Below are 18,894 nucleotides of genomic sequence, written 5' to 3' on the forward strand. Positions count from 1 at the left end.
ACATTTGGCATCCCTCTAGTAAATGGCTCACACTCAATTATCACATCACCTAAGACTTCATCACCAATAACATCATTATATTCTCTATTAGGCATTGATAACACTACCGACCAACCACGATGCATCGGGTCGTCAACAAAAAATATTTGTTTGACTTGAGAAGCCAAAACAAATTGGTCATTCATATGTCCAATTTTACTCAAATCTATAAGGGTAAATCCAAGTTCGTCGACTACAAGACCAGAACTATCTATCCAATCACACCTAAAGACTGGGATTGTAAACTTTTGGTAGTCAAGGTCCCAAATTTCTTGAATGACACCATAGAAACCCATATTTGAGAGAATTGGGTTTTTATCCTTGGCACTAGCAACTTGCATGGTATGTGCAAGTAAATAAACTCCACTATTTTGAGTTGTCCGCACATCATCTTGTGCCTTGATATTGAATTTAATACCTTTAATAAGATAGCTCCTATATAATGGCACTGCCATGTTTGGACCAGCTGCTAGCCACCTTAAATTTTCTGATACGCCATGATTGTCTTCCTCAAGTTCACTTTGAACCTGCAAATTAATCATATCTTAATTCAATCTAACATAGAAATAAGAAGAAAATTAAAAAGAGAAATATGTTATTCAACAACATATACCTTGAAGCGTAGCCATTGAATGAAAGTGCTATTGTGCTTATCCTGCAGCCACTTTGTTCTCTTTCTAAATTTTGGATAAGCAGTCTTGATGTGGATCATATGTTGCCTACATGACACGAAAAATTCAAGCATTACGGTCCCAAATATATAAGATAAACATAAGAAATAATTTAAAATGGAAACTTAAAGAATAAAACTCATACGTACTCGATATAAGGTAGGACTTCCTCCGTATTGATATAAGGTAGGACTTCCTCCGTATTCTCCAAGACATATAGATGTGCTTGATTCAACAGGTCCTGATCAACTACGCTCACTGTGCAACCTGATAATGGCTTTGAAACTCCCATCTTTTGGCTTGAAGGCACTCCAACTGTACTAACATCAGATAAATGCTGAGTACAAAACTCTACCGCTTCTTCAGCTATATACCGCTCAGCAATGCAACCTTCGGGACGAGTACGATTCTGAACATACCCCTTCAGCACTTTCATATATCTTTCAAACGGATACATCCACCTAAAATATACTGGCCCACATAGACGAACTTCTCTGACAAGATGTACTACTAGATGAACCATGATATCAAAGAATGAAGGGGGAAAGTACTTCTCAAGCAAACACAGAGTAACTACTACAACAGAGACGACGGGTTTTAAACAAAAACAGACGTATTTGGCATATATAGACGACGGATTTTCAACAGACGTCGTCTATTATAAGTAATACAAACGACGGTTTATGAAAAAACCGTCGTGTATAAGTAATACAACGACGGTAGTTTAAAAAAACCGTCGTGTAATCGTCGTCGTATGCCTAAAAATTCGTCGTGTCTCAGTTTATTTTCAAGAACCCAAAACCCATTAAGAACACAACATATATATGAAACCAAGCAAGAAACCAACATATACATGAAACCAAGCATGAAAACAATAAATCCATTCCCAATTCAACATAACATGGGTGATTAAAAGATCCGACAAAATTAAATCCATTCCCAATTCAACATAACAGATAATGTAATCCATGAACCCATTAAACAGAAAATCCATGAACCCATACCTATAAGCACATTATTAACGGATCGCAAAGCATATACCTAAAACCCTTTAACAAAACAACCTAATATCATTCAATGAATTTACAAGGGGAAGATAGGGTTTGTACTTACAGGTTGGACGAGCTCACAGATTCGACGGAGACTGGAGAGTGCAACTTTTAATTAGAGCAGAAGTGAGAGAGCGAAATGTTATGTTGTGCGAAATCTGAAAATTTTAGGGTTCAGGGTTAGAAGTATAAGAATAAGAGCCAAATCTAAAAAATTTAGGTCGCGCGAAAATTTTTAGAGAGCGCGCTCTTTAAAACGTCGAAAGAAAAACCATGGCGAAAGTTCTACAAGAACCGACGTAAATGTAATATTCCACGACGGAAACACTGAACGTAACGCCGTTTATTTTGACGCTTCATTTTTCGGATTAATTTTAAATTTATTTTGAATATTTTGATATAAAGACGACTGAAAAACCACGTCGGGGTTAAGAAATTGAAGACGTTGTAAATTATAATAGACGACTTACATATTAAAATGACGTCGTTTAAAGTAGAAACCATGTCGGATATTTTACTGCACGACGTAACATATGTATTCCACGACTCAACCACCGTCGTTAAAAATTAATACCCTAAACCCTTAAAACTAAATTATACAATTTAAAAAATTAAGTTTATAAAAGGGTTTATGGTTTTACAGCCTAATATATACCCTAGACTACCCAAAAATTATACTTTAAAAATAAACCCCAATAAATAACAACCCTAATCTCTAAACCCTAGACTCTAAACCCTAAACCATAAAACTAGAAGTGATTTTATGACTCATCAAAACAATTTTGTTTTGGATGGTCATTTTAAATTTTTGTTATTCAAAATGAATTTTTTCAAGGTTTAGGGGGAAGAAAATATATCAATGACTTCATAGGAGTTGACTTTGCATTTTTCTGATTTATTTTAAATTTATTTTGAATATTTTGATATAAAAATAATAAAATATTCTTATCACAATAACAAACCACGTCGGGGTTAAGAAATTGAAGGCGTTGTAAATTATTATAGACGACTTACATATTAAAATGACGTCGTTTAAAGTAGAAACTATGTCGGATATTTTACTGCACGACGTAACATATGTATTCCACGACTCAACCACCGTCGTTAAAAATTAATACCCTAAACCCTTAAAACTAAATTATACAATTTAAAAAATTAAGTTTATAAAGGGGTTTATGGTTTTACAGCCTAATATATACCCTAGACTACCCAAAAATTATACTTTAAAAATAAACCCCAATAAATAACAACCCTAATCTCTAAACCCTAGACTCTAAACCCTAAACCATAAAACTAGAAGTGATTTTGTGACTCATCAAAACAATTTTGTTTTGGATGGTCATTTTAAATTTTTGTTATTCAAAATGAATTTTTTCAAGGTTTAGGGGGAAGAAAATATATCAATGACTTCATGGGAGTTGACTTTTCATTTTTCTGATTTATTTTAAATTTATTTTGAATATTTTGATATAAAAATAATAAAATATTCTTATCCCAACAACAAACCACGTCGGTGTTAATAAATTGTAGACGTTGTAAATGAGAAACCATGGCGGATATTTAACTATCCGACGTAAAATATATATTCCACGACTTAACCGCTGTCGTTACAAAGTACTACCCTGAACCCTTAAGAAATTGAAGGCGTTGTAAACCATAAACGACTCAATTGTTCAAAGAACGTCGTCTAAATATCCTTTTACGTCGGATTTGTTTAAAACGAAACAACAAAAAACGACGGTTTTTGACTTTATTAGGTCGTTGGAAAAGTATTACACGTCGGTTACGCAATTTGTATGTTTGTTTTTTTTTTTTTTAAATTTAAGAAAACCTCAACAAATTTTTACATTATATATTATAGACAAAATTTGTACATTATACATAAATATCAAGTGTTCAATAATTCCCCTATTCCATGTGAAGGCAAACAAACTCTGCCCATTCATTCCGGACTTCATCAATTGCTTCTTGGGGGTATGGCGCTTCCTGTTTTCCCTTGGCATACTGCATAAACAATGACTATTAGGGTTTATAAATAAAAAGAAATTCAATCACAGACGACGATATTTTTCATAACCGACGTAGTATATCTATTCAACGACGGTAATTTTACATGACCGTCGTTGATAATACAAAAAACGACGTAAAATGTATGAAGGTAATTTCTTCTTACCTTCTTCTCAAACGCCAAGGAAGGATCCATGATGATGTCCCTCATGAAGCGCATCACATAATACCCGCATTCGACACTGCTGGGTTGCTTTGGTGTGCCTGACAGAGTTTTCCAAATTACTGCTTTACGGCCTGCTCTGGCTATGTGAGAATTATATATTTTTATAGCACTGTTCACGATGTTTTTGCCCTCTTCATCGACCACACGATTTCCGGGCAGAGGATCCAGAAAATAGACGGTTTCCCTCTTTGCTCTCACAATCAGCAAGATCCAATGACGGCTGCACAAAATTAATATAAAAACGACGGTTATTTACAAAAACGACGTATTATAATATTTCACACGACGAAATAAAGTAGCAATCGACGACATTATATATTTATCACGACGATAAATAACTACCGACGTGGTTAGTAGTTTCAAACGACTCAATAAAATAAAACACCGACGTGGTTAGTTTATACGCTGTCATTTATTGAAAATCATAAAAACAAAATCCTGTTAAGGAGACTAACCCTGGATTGTAAGGCATCATGAAAATCTGTTCACCATCAGTCTTCTGAAGTCGAGCTGCTACCAATCGTGATCTGTCAGCTATTGTCCCAGAGTTGGCACTAACTGTAGCAGGGTCGATAAAGCCAACCATGCTGCACATATTTGCTTGTTTCAAAAGATCATGTAAGTACCTAAATATATAAAATAATATAAACAAGTCAGCACAAAAAAACACACGACGGTTATGTATAACAAAACGACGTATTATAAAATTTCACACGACGTACTGAAATAGACAAGGACGTTATAATATATTTATCACGACGGTACATACTAACGACGTGGTTAGTTAGTTAAGACGACGCAATAAATAAACCAACGACGTATTATTTTAGAATGACAAACCTCATATATACAGCAACCACAGTAGCTCCTATTTCTTCCATGCCTGCAAATTGTGTAATATCTTCAGGCAGGACGAAGGTATCGCGTTCTAGACCAAACACCTCCTTATCAATTGTAAAGTTCAGGGTCTTATCCTGAGGCACGAGTGTCGTTTCCACATAACGACAAAGGGTTTTTAAAGAAGATGGCGCCTCCATATTTGAATAATCAACAACTTTAATAACCTGTTTAAAGAAATAAAAAAAATGACGTGGTAATTCAATAAAAACGACGGTTTAAGGAATAAAACGTCGTCTGAAAAGAATTTAAACGACGGTGAAAAAACCGTCGTGGTGAATAATTTATTACGTCTTAGAAAAAAATTCCGCCGTCTAAGTTGTAAACAAACGACGGTTTAAAGAAAAATATCGACGTCTGAAATTTTGAAAAACAAATAAAAAAGGCAAAGTTATGTGAACATACCTGGTCGTCATGCTTTTCTTCATCTTCTTTCTCCTTTTCATCTTGTTTTTCTTCTTTCTTCTCTTCATCTTTTTTTTCTTCTTCCTTCTCTTCATCTTTTTTTTCTTCATTCTTCTCTTCATCTTGATTTCCTTCATTTTTCTGTTTTAAGTAATAAAGAATGTAGAGAAAGTAAAAAAAATTAAATTCAAACGTCGTGGTAAGACAAAACACAAGACAGTATGTAAGAATTATGGACGTCTTAAATTATTAAACGATGGTAAATAGTAAACGTCGTGGGATTTATATATTACGTCGGGAATGACTAACACCGTCGTCTAAAAACCACAAAGTTTTAAAAATAACGACGTTTAATGGCGTGTAAAACAAGTAAACTAAATACGACGTGGTATTGAAATACAAACGACGGTTTATTTTTAAAATCGTCGTGGTATGTATTTCAAACGACGGTTTTATTAATAATAACGACGTCTAATAGTTTTTAAAAAAACAGAGAATTCAAAGTTCAGATATGTTACCTTTTCTTCCTGATGTTTCCCATTTTTGGCAGTATCATCCTCAAAATGTAGGGATCTCACATCACCTCCAGAGCAGCTTGCTTTGTCGGACATTGGATTTTTGGGACTTTGGCTAATTCTTGGTTTAAGCATGCTTGGATCAAAATTGGGAATTAATTGGGAAAGCTGACTCAGGAAATGCTCCCTCTCAGCCTCTACCAATTGTTTGGTTCTAGCCTCCATCCTTAAAGCCTCTTCCCTTGCCTTAGCTTCCATCTTTTTATTCTCTTCTTGAAGGAGAACTCTTAAACTGTCCTTTAAACGGTCGTCAAAGCTCATCCTCTGTGGTTTGGGTAAATTGAAATATTGCCTTGGGGAAATCCCAGCACCTACACCTCTCACTCTGCCTGGATGCTCGGGGCCCAAAGCCATGGTCAGCACATCATTGCTGCCATATACACTGACTTTGCCTTCCGAGACTTGTTTTTGCAATTCATCCTAAAACAAAGATATATAAAAAAGTAAGAACAAAAAAAACACGACGGTTATTTATATACAAACGACGTATTATATAATTTCACACGACGCAATAACATATAAATCGACGTTATTATAATTTATCACGACGGTAGTTATACCGACGTGGTTAGTTTTTTAAAACGACGAAATGAATAAACCACCGACGTCTTATGCTTTATTTACAGATAACAGAGGGATGATTCAATATTCACACCTTTAACGACCTTGTTTAAAACATTTCGACGTAGTAATTTAATACAAACGACGCGAAAATGAACCACCGACATCTTATGCTATAATTACAGAAAACAGAGTAGTGATTCCTGATTTAGACCTTTAACGACGTTTTTTAAAAAGTTTCGACGTGGTAATATCATTCACACGACGCAAAATATAACATAAGACGTAATAAGAATTATTCACAGTTTAATAAAAATTTAAAACAGAGTGAGTAGGCTTACAATTAATTTTGCTTTCTCTGCCACCTTTGGATCGGGATGTTACCATGTTTGTCCTGTCTAGCTCTCTTCCATAAGGTAGATCGATCAATTTCTACCCCAGGCATGGTTTCCTCCAATTGATCCTCCAAACCAGCATATCCTTTTCGAGACAATCGATGATTGTACTCAAGTTTCTCCCTAATCTGTGCATGTTGAGAATGCACAGACTCAAAATCTTTGGATAACCTTGAAGCTACAAAGGCATCCCATTGTGCTTTCTCTATGAATTTATATGTTTCAGGGGGTTGGCTTAATCTCTCCCTGTCATTGGTGTATGGAAGGATATAATGCCTCGTTAGTGTAGACTTGAAATCCTTCCATTTCTTGGCAGCAGAAGCTAACACAGAGTTCTTGCCCCCTTGACCTACCACAAAAGCAATGTCAACTGCTTCCCAAATCTGCTCCTTTATATCCTTGGGGATTTGAGCCCATTTCATGTCCACAAGTGGAACTCTGGAGCGTGCCAACACACCAATGTAGGACTGCATCTCACTATGTGCTTGGCCAATTCCTTTCCCCCTTTTATTGTACTCAACAATTGGCCTGAGTTTCTGAAGTTTTCTCTTCACAACACGAGGCATTGTGCTCATACCTCGACCAGACTTTGAATCATCAGAGATTGTTGTCGTGCTGGTTGGTTCTGTCTCAGCAGATGATGAAGCAAACTTCATCTTCTTCGAAGACTTCATCTTGAGGAGTTACCATTCCAAGCTCCTTACCTCCATTTTTCTTGGAGCCAGAGTCCTTACTTTGGTGTTGAGAAACCATTTTTACAGACAAAACTGCAAGTGAAAATATTTCAGGAAAAGATTAAGAACACAAACGACGGTTATTAATAAAATACGACGTATGATATGATTTTAAACGACGCAATGAAATAATCTCAGACGTAATAAATGTTTAAAACCAAGGTAATTAAACAACGACGAAATAATATAAAATAAGACGTAATAATAACTTATTACGTCGATATTTACCGGACGACGTGATAATTAACTATAAACGACGAAATATTTATATAACGTCGTGGTATTGATGTTCACACGACGTCAATAGTAATATACCGTCGTCTATATAAGGATCCAAAACCCTTCTTTCTTTCTCTGTGAATGTTTGATTGCAGATTTGATTTTTCTGAACCATGGTTTTTGTTTTCTAATTTGATAAAATACAAGGCCAAGAAAGAAAGTTTTGGAATCTTATATAGACGACGGTATTTTAATATGACGTCGTGGTATTAACATTCACACGACGTAAAACAATAAGATACTGTCGTCTATATTAGATACCAACCCTACTTTCTTTTTCTTTATATTTTATCAAATTAGGGAAAAACAAAAACCATTGTTCAGAGAAATCAAACCTGCAATTAAACAAGCAAATAAAAAAAAGACTATAATTTTAAAAACAACTTTGTCAATTTTCAGACGACGCTAGAACGACTGACGAACCGTCGTGGTCTACATATTTAACCACGTAAATAAGAAGCTACCGTCGTCTTATTTAGTTGAGGTAGTTGTCTTCAAAGTTGGAAACTTTCCCTCTTTGTCTGTATATTTTATCAAACTTGGAAAGAAGTAAAATGATTTTGGCCAGAAAAAAGGTAAAAAGATTTTTCAAACAAAAACGTATGAGCATGCAAAACAGTAACCAAAATAGTGAAAATGAAAGCTTACCTTTTGCGTGCAATGAAAGCAAGAGGAAGACGATCGATGTTTAAGTTCAGAGACGACGAAGAAGACGAGAGGAAGACGATGAGATACTCTGACAGTGCTCTGACAAGGAAAAAAGACAAAAAGTTTTCTCTGGGAGATTGAAATTTTTAATCGGGTTTGGAAACAGTGCATGTGTAAGTCAGGTAGACGAAAAGTTGCTTACATATAAAACCATTTCAAAAAAATAATACGGCGGTTACATATAACTACGACGTATAAATTACAAAATATGACGGTACATTTAACTTCGGACGTGGTAAATAAATACGACAGTAGTGTTGTAGGTACCGTCGTAGTAAACTCAAAAATTAAAGTACATAAGTAATAACTCGCGTCATGGTAGATTATTTAACACGTCGTTTTTATTAATTTACCGACGTGGATTTATGTAATATACGTCGGTCATACCGACGTTGATTTTACAATTTAAACGGCGGTTTTTTTGTAAGGACCGCCGTTGGTTTTAAAAATTTATTCTATAAATTTTTCGCTTTCATTCACTTTCGGTTTACTTTTTGTAGTAGTGATAATTGGTTTCCAGCCTATTATAAACATATTTTTTCCGCTGGAATGTCGAGTAGTCAAAGAGTTAAAAGTTCTCATGCATTTTTTAAGCAATATATTGGTAGGAAAAATTCTTTGATGGAATTCATTGTAAGATTTGAGAGAGCTCTTGCTCATCAGCATCATAAGGATTTGACAGCTGACCATATTGATCACAATGAAGTACTTGGAACGCAATTGTCTACTCCAATGGAAAGGCAAGTTAGGGAAATCTACATGAGAGAAATGTTATAGAAATTTCAACGAGAGCAAGATAGAAGTGTTTCATGTTTTTTAGAACATACAAATTTAGATAATACTATTTGGGTGTACAACGTAACAAAGAGGGTAACACCAGGAGTTTCGAAGGTCAGAGAGGTAGTTTATGACAAATCCGATGATGTAGCGTCATGCAGTTGCAAATTATTTGAATATTCTGGAATTCCATGCCGACACTTACTCGCCTTATTATGGAAGAAGCTGGAAGAGCATTTATCATAAAAGTGCATATTAAAAAGGTGAATGATAAGTGCGAAGTCAAGTGTTGTTTTTTATATGGAGGGCAATGTAATCAAAAATTGTATTGATAATGGTCGTGTATTAAAGCGATCGATGTTGTCCATGCTTTTAGGTCAATTGATTGATGATGCATTACCGTTAGAGGAAGGTTCCAAATTACTACAACAAACTTTTGAAGGTGTAAAGGCAACACAGAAGTTTTTGGGGAAGGCAAGTAATTGCATCCCATCTACTGTAGAAGATGTGAGAAATAGTTCAAATCAAGTTAAACTGAAGGATCCACAACAGGTGAGATCCAAAGGCAGAGTAAAAGGAGGGAAGAAAAATATTGTAGATCGATTGAGACGACGCTGCACTGACTGTAGGAAGACCCATCACGATAAATAGAATCATCCCCGTATTGTTAACCCGTAAGCTATTATATGATTAAAGATGACATCCTTAATTTATATTTAACACTATTTGCAGCAAAAACGTATTTGTTTTATGTGCATGTTTTATGTGTCATTTAGGTCCCCCCCCCTGCAACAAAGAAGATACAAATCGAAACACACCCTCTACGTAGAGTTCTTAAGAAGATTTTTTCATGCAAGAATTTGACGCGACATTTGGGCTACGGTTGTCAACCTAAAGTAGTGACTACAACCAAACATCGCTAATGATATGTTTTTTTATTTTTTATAATTATGATTCAGTGGTAGGGTTGTAATGGACAACAACTAATTTGTTTATTTCAATGGTCATTTTGGAGTGAAAAGCGATTTGCCGTATAACCATATTGCCAATCTATTATATATTTTGTTGTTAGGACATTATTGCATTAAGTGTACATTTGATCCAACAATTGACATTAGCTTTTCTTAGTTGCAAAGTGGTAGAGCTAGACATATGTTTTTTTATGCTTCTAAGGTTGTAATGGGCAACTACTTTGTTCTTTTATACCAAATGGTAATATGAGATATATATTGGCTGGTTATTGATTATGAGCTTGATTAACAACAAATATTGGTGCACGATTTTGTAAACATTGGTAACTGAAGGACACATGAAATGTGCACTATGTTGGAACAAAATGACTAGAAAGTAGCGTTTGAAATTAAAAAACGAACTCCATTACGATATCTTCACTACCAAACACTATGCATGGAAAGTACACTATATCTAATCACAATACGAACGCTTAGAGCATATTAAAGTCTATACTAACATTTCAACTAATCATAATTCTGCACACACAAGAAAATTACATTGCAAAGCATATTATTTGCTCTCTCTTAGCAATACCACGATCACCCCAACCGAACATCAGTAGCCACAATCACTCAGTCGTAGCTTTGATGTGCTTAAGCTCACTAATGTCCACACCATCATCTAATATCTCTCTCACAACATCAGGGGATACATAGTCCCAATTATAACTTGTATAAGTAGTTGCCACAAATGCTTGGAATTTGTCAAATCCTTCATTAAATGCCAACTCCATTTCATTATGGTACTCTTTGCATTGCATATGGTTAATCAAAACATCTTTTATTTTATCATTCGTTATTGTATCCAACTACTTAGCTTTTAGCTTCCTTTTATGACTTAGCTTCATGTACTAGTTTTTTTGGGAGAATGCTCTGTTAACTCTAATGTTAAGATCAGCCAAAGTTGCCTCGTCTTCAACACATTTCTGTTGCCATGAATTGATCAGTCTGGAATTGTAATCCAACTCGCTACTGACGGCATGTATTGCCTATAATGGATCATCGAAGTCCCCCTAACTCCCAGATGATGTTGAAAATGGAAGGGGTCGGTGAAATGGACGCGGAAATGGAACTTGCCACTTCAATTTTTCATCTTCGATTGTGTTGTTGGTGCCTGAAGAGGTTGGTGTGCTTGAATAATCCTATTTGTTTTTAGAGGATGAGGATTGCATATCCAATTTGGTTTGAGAAAAGGGGCATAGCTTTATAGACCAACATACCAAAGCTTGCGTGTTGTCCTCTGCTGTACTCTATTTCAAAATATTTTTTTTTTTAATGCTAGTTTTTGTTTTTGAAGCATGTCAACCTCATACGGTCCTTTCACTATTGTCAATGGTTGAAAGAAACTCAATGGAAGTGACATCTACTTAGTGAACCCAACCAAACAAACCAAACTAGTTAGGATTAAATTTGGATTGTATTAGACCAAAAAAATAAATAAATTTATTCATTGTCAAGCAAAGGTTTTTTGGCGGGAACCCTTTCATTAATATGACTACACCCCCCCCCCCCTTCCCTTTTCTCCTTTCCATAGAAACTCTTTCCTCCACATAATCTCTCTTCCCCTACTGAAACTCTCGCCTCCATAGAAACTCTCTCCCTCCACAGAATGGATTTACTAACCAAATTTGATGTCACCTTAATAAACACCCCTCCTACCAAAGACCAACTTCGAAACTTAAGTGAGTCACCATAGAAGCATTGTCACATTCCTAGACAAAATTGCCATTTTGTCGGTAGTTTTGTCACACCCCGGACCGGCTCCGCCGTAGCAGGATATTGTCCGCTTTGGGCCTGGCTACATTCTCACCAGCCCGCACGGTTTTGTTTCTGGGAGCTCACGAAGCAACTTCCCAGGGTGGTCAATTCAATAACTCTTGCAGACTCAAAACCTGTCACACCCCGGACCGGCTCCGCCGTAGCGCGATATTGTCCGCTTTGGGCCTGGCTACATTCTCACCAGCCCGCACGGTTTTGTTTCTGGGAGCTCACGAAGCAACTTCCCAGGGTGGTCACCCATCTTGAGATTGCTCCAGCCTCCAACTCGCTTAACTTCGGAGTTCCTACGAACCCGAAGCCAGTGAGCTCCCACAAGGCCTCCCCAAGGTCAGAGTGGCGCAGCGGACTACCCAAACTCTACCAAGCATGATATTGTCCTCTTTGGGCCTGGCTACATTCTCACCAGCCCGCAAGGATTTGTTTCTGGGAGCTCACGGAGTAACTTCCCAGGGGGTCACCCATCCTGGGATTGCTCCAGCCTCCAACTCGCTTAACTTCGGAGTTCCTACGAACCCGAAGCCAGTGAGCTCCCAAGAACAAAACCGTGCGGGCTGGTGAGAATGTAGCCAGGCCCAAAGCGGACAATATCGCGCTACGGCGGAGCCGGTCCAGGGTGTGACAAGTTTTGAGTCTGCAAGAGTTATTGAATTCTGGAAGAATAGGCATCTTGAACTTGGAGATGAAATCGAAACTACAAGAGCACAATTGGAATTTGTTGAAGGCCAAATCAAAGATGACAAAAGGCAGGCCAATGTGGATAGGGCGAAGTTGCAGTGCATGAAGCGCAGACACAAACGACTTCGGAGTGTAGTTGTTTAAAAGTTCAAGAACTCATCCAATGCAGTGGTGTCAAAGAAGCGTATGATGCAAGCTGGATTCAACTACTTCCGGTCCTATGCAAAACTTCTAGTACCCGGGTTTGACTGGTAAGCTATTATAGTTTCCAACGTTAACAAATATACTGAGTAAGGGAAGTAACCATTTTGGTTCTAATGTTTGAGCAGAGGCAAATAAGGGGAATTAGATTTTTCGTTAAACTCTGCTTCAAACCTATTTTGATGATTACTTCTATGGAAGGTTTCAGCCTTTATATTTTGATGTCTTTAATTAGGAAAACACAAGATGCAAAGTACAGAACATTTCGGCCATATGTTGCTGCCAGGTCCATTTTTTTGTGATTACATATCAGATTTGGACATGGTTGCATCATATGCAATGTTGTCTTTATTTATTATATGTTAGGGCAAGGTTTATGGAAAGGCATTTGTGGGTGTGTTTGTGACAAGGTTATGGAATTATTTTTTACTAGTTATATGTTGTTGTTTGCATTTGTTCATCTGCTACTTTTGCTATATTTCTTTATATTATATGTTTGTGAAATCCCTCAAAGTAAACATACACTGAGAAAATAATAATAATTTAGAGTGAAGATATAAACACTCATATAGACGAAATAAATATTCAGCAATATTTTAAAATTCTTTTTTTTATACAAATAAACCATAAACCATTTACTAAACAATAAATAGCACATGGTATGGGATAACTCCATATTTGTGTTGATTTTCTATACCCTATTCCTATGATTTGCATTAGTTTCTTCTGTGAAATTGGTTGTTTTGATGTGTTTAGTGCAAGGTCTAAAATATCGATGATATCGGAAATATCGGTAGTCCAAAAATATGGAAATTTCGATGGAAATATCGGGATATTATCGATATCGATAAAAATTGAATAAAAACCACGGAAATTGTAAGAAAAACTTGGAAATTTTCATTGAAACTTTGGAGAATGTTTATTTAGTCAATTATCTATGAGTTTATCACAAAAAATTAGAAGGAAATGCATTGCATGATGGATTTAACTAATTTTAAGTTGATTATACAGCAAGCGGGCAAACACTATGAGTGTAAAAAATATGTAATAATTAATGAAAAAGATTAAATACACCGTAATCATTTATATATAATGATTTACTATAATATTTTACACTTTATACATTGCATGGTAAGATACATGAGTGACTTAGTACCGCATAGAGTTCCTACGAGGTTCAAATTTTTCACTTTCTTCATCATCTCTATGTGTAGAATAAGTGTATTGTGAAGAGTAGTCATCAAATGATAAATCCCCAAAATAGTTTTGCATGTAATTGTTAACATACCACCCATATAATATAAATATTTTAGCATATTATCACAAAAACATAAGTGATATGGTGTTTAAGGTGTTGGAGGAGTAAAATGGGAGGGGTTCATATCCCCTTTGTGCTTTTTTCTCCCCTTTTCCCCTTTTTTTTTTAAAAACTTTTTTTTTTCCTTCACATCGATATTTTCGATATTTTCGATATTTTAGCGATATTACACCGATATTTTGACAAAATATTGCTGAAATGTGAGCGAAATTATCGACATCGATATTTTTCGATATTATCGTCGATATTGTCGATATTTATACGATATGTACATGGATATGTTCCAAAATATCCGTGATTCGAAAAAACTGAAATATCCTCGATATTTCCTCGATATTATCGATATTTCAGACTATGGTTTAGTGAAGATATGGTGAAAGAGAACAAAGAAGGCCGAAATTTGGATTTAGCAACTTGGAACTTAAGAAACTGCCTTTGCAAATGGGTCAACTTTATAGATTTAACTTTACGTGCTCAAGAAGAACCAGATAATATGCTTTATATGCTTAGAAATTTCTAGAAGTCTTGTTTCTGAAGAATTTTACGGTTTGTGATTTCGAGTTTTGTAGAATAAGTTATATTAGTTTTAGTACCAATGGGTTAGTGCTGGAATTATGCGCGAGTTTTGACAACTTAGCATCACAAGTTACCATTCTTGGAAAACAAGCTTTTGGACGTCCTTTGGCAGTCAGGAGGCACCTAATCTTGTGTTAAGTCAATTATAAATTAGTTATAATTGCGTAGATCAGTTGGTGTTTGGTCTTGTCAAAGAAGTGCATCAAAAGTCAAAGCCTAACTCAACTAGGAAAACAAACTCCCTATTCTAATTGGATTTTATTATTATTTTTCTGACCTATCTTAGGCTAACCTATTTCTCCTTTTTGGTTAGCCTATAAATATATCTTTTCCAAGGCTTTTGAAAAAATTCTAGTGTATTATTCAATACCTCAAATCATCCAATTCACATACTCACTTTCTTAGCCGTTGCCTTCAAGATTTGCTGGGGGAGGAGTTCAACTACGGTGGATTCATCTAAGGGTTTTTCTATCTTAATTCAAACTTTATATTCTATGTTCATAAGTATATTATTTGTTTTCAAGATGGCTATGGGTACCTAAATTCTTTTTAGGATCCGGTGTAACTTAACATTATGATTCTATGTTATTGAGTTAATACTTTATTTTTAATCAATTTATATTCTTTTGTTTCATTCATTATTATAATTGTGATATTGATACTTGTAATTGGCCGTATTAGGTATTTTGGATTGTCTAAGATAAGATTGGGTGGGGGGTTCATCCCTAATCTTATATGCACTATGAATGAATGAGTTGTTGTTAAAACGGGGGTTCAAGCTAAGACACTTCTTAGTTCTTGATTGTTCTTAAACTTAATGGGTTCTCGAATGAATTTAACTGTGAGGTTCATTAGTTAGGTTTAATTGAGGTCTGCTTCAGACTGTCAAATGAGTTGATGGTGCGGGGTTCAACCTGTAGAACCAATTCAGGGCCGCGCCACTGAGGGTGGAAGGGAAGAGGAGGCACATACCTTCGTCAGTGAGGCCTTTACACCCAATCTGACGGTCCCAGAGACATTCCCTGCAATCCCTGTAGACCTTCGTCGGTTTATGGGGCCGATCCTTCAGTGGGGAGATGTGAAGGAGCCACGACTTAGTTGGCTCCAGGTAAAGAGGGCCTTTACCCTTACCGAGCCTAGATTGGACCGGGGCGCTGTGGTGGGAGTACACTGGCTGGTTCGGCTAGGTATACTCAACATACTGGGTAAACTCATGTTGGGAGCCTTGTCCTTGAGTCCTCTCCCAATTACGCTTCAGGATGGGGTAGTCATGTTCCAGCTCGACGTTCTTGGTATGAAGATGTTCGTATTTCTCGGACATCTTAGCGACGTTGGCTCGTAGGAGCTCTACCTCTACCTGGAGATTGACATCTACCGAATGTTTCCTTTAGGAGGTACCCTCTCGTGGGGTATAGTGCTGAGTGTCGTGGCTATCCTCAGTCAGCATAGCAGAGTATGGTGTGAAGAAGAGGCGACAGGGTCTGATAGGAGAAGGAGCTAGCTGGGCTAGTAGAGAAAAATGGGATTCAAGTGTCGTTTCCCACAGACGGTGACAGGACCCGCCTGGATTTCCTCGAAAACGGGATGAATCCCATCTTAAATCTGACATCACCCCGATGCTGGGCCCACATACTCGAGACTTTCTACCAAAAAAATTTGGCAATCTCCCCTGTAAATTGAACAATTCCCAAATTTTCAACCTACTCAAAATTCACAGTTTAACATCCCAACCAACAACATGCTTTAAAGCAAATAAACAGTTTACAACAAAGGCCTCCAGCCTCACAAATCAAACCTTAACAGGGGTAATAACAGAGCATGCCTAAGAATTTCAATTTCAACAAAACGGAGTTCAAAGGGAACAGCATGAAGAAAGAGTCCTACGAAGGCTCAAGGCTCGGAAGCACACGATCCGGCTCTGCTACGGAACTCGGTCAACTACTGGCTGGGGGAGTAAAACAGAAAAGCGTGAGTGGACAAAATAAAATTCGGTTCAGTGTAAACCAACGTAATATAACCACACCATTTAGAAAACCATGCAAGAAATCCCATACATCCCAAAACCATCATAATCAAGTATATATATCAAAACAAATCAATACTAGATGAAGAGTCCGAAATCCATAAAGAACACTTTACAAACTCACATCCAAAACTTATAAGTCCCAAAAACTAAACTCTCAAAAGCGTATCCATTGGCACGACCGGCGAGGAAGTATCCTCACCGAGAAACAAGAACGAATGAATAGCTATATATATATATATATATGTATAGTTATATAATATAAGATATATATAATATAATATAACCACGCCTAGTTGTACCGGGGAAACAATCCAACCGGGGGATTGTTTGACTAGTCCACATGGCAGAGTCCCAGTAAACAAATTCCTCAATTCACCATGTGGCTAGGGAACGAACCATCCAACTGGGGGACCAACTCTCAGCCAGCACGTATAGCTGAGACCCTCAAAGCTCGTACATCTGTGACCAGTCCTACGCGCGCAGACTACCTAATCAAGGGTTTATAGCAACATCCCGTCAAGCGGGTTCCGACAATTCCAAGTATCTCAAGTTTTCGTATCCAAGTTCCAAATTCGGGGAGGTACATAGGGTAGTGCTTATAGCACTCCAAACTGACATTCTATACTCGTCACATTCCACAATCTCATCTCAACAACCCAAGTACCCCACAAATAGCCAAACATATATGGAAATTCTCAAAATCCATATAGACATATTCAAGATACTTACATATGTCAAAACCCAAAACATATTTCCAATGCATCATAAAAATATCACTTTCAACAATTGAATAAATAATATGTCCAATATACCATTTAAAACATCATGCATAATATTTCCCATCATAAAACCATACATAAGATTTGAAAACAAAGTCCGCCCACAAGTAGTCCCATCCTGCTTGACCCTGAGAGGGTCCTGCCTACTGCGTATGCGTGTTTCGAACGAATACTTTGAATTAAATATCCTAATTTCCAAGGTTTCTAGTACGTGTACTAGGAATGAAATGTTTTAAGGTCCAACTACCCAATTCGGACGACGGAACTGCTTCGGGAGACACTCGGTCAACCGACGGTCAAACTTCCCAATTCGGGTCAACTGGGCCCACGGGACCCACGACCTCCGTTTTAAAATCCGAAAGTTCCTAAAGGTTTCACAGGGTCTAAGATACCCGTCTCGCAAGTTTGGTCTGAAACAGACGGTTAGATCACTTACGATGGCACAATCGGATAATTATCGTAAAACGTAAACTTTAAGTTATTGAATTGGAACATCCGGGGCTCCGATTCACGATCCGTGAATTCCTACACGATCCTAGGAAGATCTAGAGTAACATATATTGGAATGATGTCGATCCAACGGTCCGAACATATCAAACCCGGATAACACACTGGGATAAAAATGCATATTTGCTACACTCCCCATGCGCTGCCACACGCCTCGCCAGCATGTGGGTGTCGAAAGCGGTAAAGCTTCACCAGAAAATCTCAAACTCTCGACTCAAGACTCCTATCCTAGGTATAACACCCTATTTGGAGTCACTTTTGTTCTTGGGCCTACCCCAAAAAGTGACCAGAAATGGTCGGAATCAGAAATCCAAAATCGGCCGAAACCTAATTCCAAAATTGACCCAATTACGCTAGAAATTTATCAAATCCTACCCAACCATCAGCTAGAGCATGGAAAATAGGTAGAAATCCATACCTTACTCGATTGAATCGGTGAAAAAATGATAGAGAACGAGCGGTTTGAAAATCTGTGAAAACCGGCTCGTTTTCTGCAGATTCCGGCGGCAGGAGTGCCTGACGGCGGAGAAGACCGGGTAGGATGAGAAGAGGAGGAGGTGGCGGTTCGAACAAGGCAGGTCTTGAGGCCGGTCGTTGACAGTGGCGGCAACGGTGGTCTTGAAGGGTGGCAGCTGCGAGAGAAAAAAAAACGAAGGGGAGAGAGAGAGAGAGAGAGAAGTCAGATTTTTTAACAAAA

This window comes from Prunus dulcis, chromosome 1, assembly GCF_902201215.1.
Source record: "Prunus dulcis chromosome 1, ALMONDv2, whole genome shotgun sequence".
In the NCBI taxonomy this organism is placed as follows: Eukaryota; Viridiplantae; Streptophyta; class Magnoliopsida; order Rosales; family Rosaceae; genus Prunus; species Prunus dulcis.